Source organism: Carcharodon carcharias, chromosome 11 (genome assembly GCF_017639515.1).
Source record: "Carcharodon carcharias isolate sCarCar2 chromosome 11, sCarCar2.pri, whole genome shotgun sequence".
NCBI lineage: Eukaryota > Metazoa > Chordata > Chondrichthyes > Lamniformes > Lamnidae > Carcharodon > Carcharodon carcharias.
In genome coordinates, this window is record NC_054477.1 from 93,271,226 (window position 1) to 93,277,484 (window position 6,259).

The window sequence follows — 6,259 nt, forward strand, 5'->3', positions numbered from 1 at the left end:
GATGGGCCGAATGGCCTCCTTCTGCATTGTAAAGATATTGTGATACTGGAACCAGGCTGGAACCCCATGCTGTTGGGGTTTCGTTTAATCCATACTTCAGCCATCTGCCAACTAAGCTAACTGACCCTCCATGCCACAAGAGCAGTGTCTACAAACAAAAGGGAACTTACTGTTACTAAAATGTTACTAATTATGAAAAATCTTGATGTTAGAAGGTCCTTGAACAATGGTGTCACAATAACAAATTGGAGCAGTGATCTTCATTTATTACCCTTTGCATATAATTTTTTAAAAGCTTAATCCAAATGCTCAAAGTTGAAGCTGCAATGCAAAATATTGCTTAAATAATGCAAGCAGCATTTCTTCCATTGTATGCAAAGGGTAATAAAAGACATCAGGACTCTATAAAGATAAAAGATGAGCAGAAAAGTATTGCTAGATGACAATGTAGTCAAGAGTTGTGATAACACTATAAACTTCAAACTTTTTTATGCCAGAGGTCTACAGCACAGAAAAAGGCCCTTCAGCCCATCAAGTCTGCGCCAGTCAAGCAAGTACCTAACTATTCTAATCCTATTTTCCAGCGCTAGGCCTACAGCCTTGTATGCTATGGCTTCGCAAGTGCACATCCAAATACTTCTTAAATGTTATGAGGGTTTCTGCCTCTAAAACTCTTTCAGGCAGTGAATTCCAGATTCCCACCACCCTCTGGGTGAAAGAATTCTTCCTCACGTCCCCTCTAAACCTCCTGCCCCTTACCTTAAATCTATGTCCCCTGGTTATTAATCCCTCCACCATGGGGGAAATGTTCCTTCCTGTCTACCCTATCTTTGCCACTCAGAATTTTATACGCCTCAATCATGTCCCCCTCAATCTCCTCTGCTCCAAGGAAAACAACCCGTCTATCCAATCTCTCCTCATAACTAAAACTCTCCAGCCCAGGCAACATCCTGGTAAATCTCTGCACTCTAGTGCAATCACATCCTTCCTATAATGCGGATTCCAGAACTGCATGCAATACTCTTAGCTGTGGTCTAACCAGCGTTTCATACAGTTCAGCATAACCTCCCTGCCCTTATATTCTATGCCTCGGCTAATGAAGGCAAGTATCCCATATGCCTTCTTAACCACCTTATCTACCTGTCTTGCTACCTTCAGGGCCTGGTGGACATGGACACCAAGGTTCCTCTGATCCTCGGTACTTCCCAGGGTCCCACCTTTCATCGTGTATTCCCGTGCCTTGTTTGTCCTGCCCAATTGCATCACCTCACACTTATCTGGATTAAATTCCATTTGCCACTGATTAGCCCATCTGATCAGCCCGTCTATATCCTCCTGTAATCTAAGGCTATCCTCACTATTTACCACCCCACCAATTTTCATGTATCTGTGATATTACTGATCGAACCTCCTACATTCAAGTCTAAATCGTTTATATATATATCACAAACAGCAAGGGACCCAGCACCAATCCCTGTGGAACCCCACTGGACACAGGCATCTAGTCACAAAAACACCCCTCGACCATCACCTCTGCTTCCTTCCACTCAGCCAATTCTGGATCCAATTTGCCAACTTGCCTTGGACTCCATGAGCTCTTACCTTCGTTATCAGTCTCCCATGCGGGACCTTATCAAAGCCTCGCTGAAGTCCAAGTAGATGTACCGGGACTCTCGAGATCAAGTCTTTGGGTTGAAAGGCAGTGAAATGTCCTGACGTCTTAATTTGGAATGAGGAAGCATGTAGATTGAATAGAGATAGTTATACAGCACAGAAACAGACGCTTCGTGTCCATGCCGGTCATCAAACACCTATCCTAATCCCATTTTCCAGCTATGGCGTTTCAAGTGCTCATCTGAATACTTATTAAATGTTGTGAGATGTTGGGCAGAATTTTAACTGCCAAATGGAGATAGGTTCAGGTGCAGTGGTTAAAGTCCCAAAAAGTAGAGTCGGGTCAGGCAAGTAATTTCAATATTCAGAGGAGCAATTCATTGGGAATTTTACACAGCAGTTTGGCTCTTGAACCTCTTGGGGCACTGTCCAGGTTCAAAGGACCCATACTCTGCTGCCCACTTGGCTACAAAAATCCATTCCTATTTGGTTGGTAAGGCTGGTCTCTTCATCTCATTCTTGGCAAATAGCACCTCATTTCAGTCTCGGATCTTGCAGGAGAACTTTAAAGTGAGAGTCTGAAAACCAAGGGACAACCTTAACAGGTGGCCTTTCCATTCCTGTAATCACTGAAACCACAGGAATTAGTGTCCATTTCTTCCATTCTGAAACCTGTCAGTGTTCCTTTAACAAAAAATCCTTACTTTGACAGATTTGATGCATCATCCTGCCTCTCCTGTCTGATTGGTCAGGACACCCAGAAATACAATGCGAATATAGAATGAGCTAACAAGCCATGATAAAGCCCATTGACAAAGCAAACTGGTTCCTGATCTCCTACTGGTTTCCCCACTCTGTGTCTGTATAGCTAAAATACGGCCCATTTCTCCACTTCTGGTTAATAGTGCACTTCCGTTAATCTAAATATTCTCAATCCCTGTAAATTCTTGCAAAGCAGCATGAATACATATGTATATAAATTGCAAAGGCTGGAATGAAACTGAGCTGCTGCATTGAGTCGAATAAAACTACTGCAAGGAAAATTTGCCAATATGTTGCATCTTATCACTAGAAAATTAGTCCCAGCAGGATACCTATCCCTAGTTATGAATTTAATTTATGTTCACACATCTGCAGCATTTACAGGGGCAAGTCCAAATGAATGTTGAATTTGCTTCAGCATGTATGTATGTGTGTGTGGCATTCTTCAAGTAATATTTCTCACTCTTCCAGTTTTCGTTTTAAGGTGCTACCTTTCTGGGATATTACAACATAGGTACAGGCAGTGAAAGTAATCAAAGTAATAATTCTTTATGTTTAGCTCCAGCTGTTGAGTGTCATTAAGGTGTTCATTTACGGGCAGTAAGCCAAGCCTAGTTCTGTCGTCACCTCCTATTCAGTAGATTCTACCTGATGGTAATTGACATTAGGGATCTTTGTCGATATTTATATTTATATCCAGGAGCAATGGTTAAAACATTGCTTCAAATAAACCAACTGTAATGGATCTGATTAGAATTGGAACGTTAACACTAAACCATCTAATGACAACGAGAGTCCTGTGTGTTCCAGGAACTTGCATTTGGAAAGCAGAGTACCTGGAGAGGCATAGGTTGTAAATCAACGGAGGCAGATGAACTACAGTTCATTGTGAGGTTAAGGGTGGGGAGTCAGGATAATTATGAAGTGATAATTGAACATTGAATATCTTCAGGAGATTAAAAATGGGCTGATATAGTATTCTATTCAAAAAGATCAGAGCCATGCTAGAGATCTATCAGTTAAACCACAGTAATCAGAAATATAATAGAATAAATAATCAGAAGAAAATGGAAAATACCATCAAGAAAATAACCTGCTAATTCCAGTGACTGCAATTTCAAGGTTAGTGGATATTGAAAGTATGATGTGATTGATACATGGCTAAAGGGAAAGCAGGAGAAGGTAGTTATATGGTGTCAGTTGTGGCCCAATGGTAGTACTCATACCTTTAAAAGTTTGTGGGTCAAACACCTATTTCAGGCTGGCACCTCAGTGCAGTACTGAAGGAGTGCTGCACTGGTGCAGGTGCCATCGTTTGGATGAAAGGTTAAGCTGAGACCCTTTCTTCCCTTTTGGATGAATGTAAAAGATCATTTGCCACCATTAGGACAAGAGCAGGGAAGTTCTTACGGTGTTCTACGCAACATTTATCCCTCAACCAATGCCTCTGAAATAGATTACCTGGCCATATATCTCATTGCTGTTTATGGGACTTTACAGTGTGCAAATTGGCTGCCATGTTTCCTACACTACAACAGTGACTACACTTCAAAAATTAGCTGTGAAGTGTTTGGAATGCCCTGAGGTTGTGAAAGATGCTATTAAAATCTTATGAAGAAAATTGACCAGCTTTGTACCTGAGCAGTGGCAAATTTAATTCATTATGGACAAATGTGTGGTATAGTACATGATGATTAAAATTAGCAGCCACATCTTCTCTATGGTCTAGGCAGGATTTGGCAAGAGGAAAATGACACTGAATGTTGGTTGGTTTGTCATTCCTCATGTCCAGCTGCATGTCTAACAGTAAGGTAGCAGTAAACAGCAAACTGGGTTTTGTGATAAATTTGTGGTTTAAGGTTGTCCCCTTATACATGCCACTTGCCAGTGTCCTGTAACACTTTATCCAATGCCATCTTTTTGGCTGCCAACTGAAGTTTATGTATATATTGTGTGTCCAAATCATTTGAAGTTAAATCCCCAAAATCTGTGCTGAAGCTGCACACGACTCTGGTCAGTCAGCTCTTGAAATATTGGGTACAGCTCCTGCAGACTAAAGGAACCAAAAGGTTTTAAAGGCAATGCAGGGTAGAGTAATGAGGCTGATCTCAAAGTTGCAGTACTGAGACCTGTAAAATGACAAGAGATAAAGAGGCCTCTCTTAAGGAGGTGTATGAGATGTTAATAATAATACTTTACCCTTAATAATACTTTCAGATATATATACGAGGGTAACAGGACAATAGGCTACAGATGCAGGATGATGAAGCTAAGTTTACAACAGATGTCAATGTGCATTTTTGCACAGAAGGTAATCATTAGACTTATCTTAAAAAACACATGATGTTGTAATGTGGGAATGCTGCTCTGGAAGGATGAGATCAAGAGGATTGAAGGGCCTTCACCCAAGTCTTTCATGAAGTTATAAACATTGTGCACAATTTACAACTAAAGTTTAATATATGCCTGAACAAACAAAAACTGTGAATACATTTTTAATTCTTTTTTTGAGTTCTGCAACTAAATGACTTAGTTGAATACACCAATACAACCTTCTGCTACTTTACATGAATGGCTACATTTTTTTTGGAAAAATATACTTTATTCATAAAATACCTGAAAGAACATTGCAAAACATTTCTATATGGCCATCACAAAAAATGCAATCATGTTCAACTTTTACACATGGATCACGAGGTGCTTCAACACAATCAATGAATATTACAGTCATTTCAATATGGTCATTACAGAAAGTCAGACAGTGCAATGGTATTGGAGTTATCAACGTACATCATGTTGCACTCTGAGGTGCTTCAATACAATTATAATACGTTTAGTATTCACTACATACGTTTATTGTGATTCGTACAGCCTGAGGGGTCTGTACAATTCCCAGCCCCTTGGTGTACTATGGCTGCAAGGTCTAAGACAGTGACCTTTCCCCATTGTGCCTTTGCAGCGGTTGCCCCAAGCTTTAGTGTGTCCCTCAGCACATAGTCCTGGACCTTGGAATGTGCCAGTCTGTAACACTTGGTCAGGGACAATTCTTTTCACTGGAAGACCAACAAGTTTCGGGCAGACCAAAAAGTGTCTTTCACCGAGTTGATGATCCATTTCCAAATTCCAGATAAAGCGAAATTTGGCTCGGGTGATCGCCATCGTGCAGGAGTGAGGAATGGGCCAGACCTGTGCCACATACAGCAACACCAAGAGTGCCTCATATCTGATGACCAGGTTCTTACCTGCAATGGAAAGGGAGCGTCGTTCCCAAATGCCTAGTTTCCTTTCCACCATAGCCACTCGCTCCTTCCAGTTTCTAACGAATCCCCGCTCCCTCCGAGCCATATCCCCTCAAGTCTGACCTGACGGTGAAGGGGCAAAGAATCGGTCAGCCCAGTTCCCAAAGAACATGGCCTCGCTGTTGCCACTATTTACCGTGGCTTCCGAGGCCAGTTCAAACTGGTGGTAGATGTGGATCAGTCTGCGCACCAACAGCGGGTCCAAGCAGAAGACGGTGACATTATCCATGTACAGGGAGGCTTTGACCTGAGTGTCTCCATGATCCTGGGATCGTCACTCCTCTTATGCCCGGATCCTTCCTGATGGGACTCTGCAAAGGGTCCAATGCAACACACAAACAGGACTGGGGAGAGAGGGCAGCCATGCCTGACTCCCGATTTAATAGGAAAGCTATCTGATTCCCACCCATTGATTGAAACTGCACTACTGATGTTTGTGTAAAGCAGTTGGATCCAGTTGCGGATTCCCTTCCCAAACCCCATTATGGAGAGCACATCCACCATGTAGGTGTGCGATATTCTGTCAAAGGCCTTCTGATCCAGGCTGATGAAGCAGGTATCCACACCCCTATACTGCACATAGG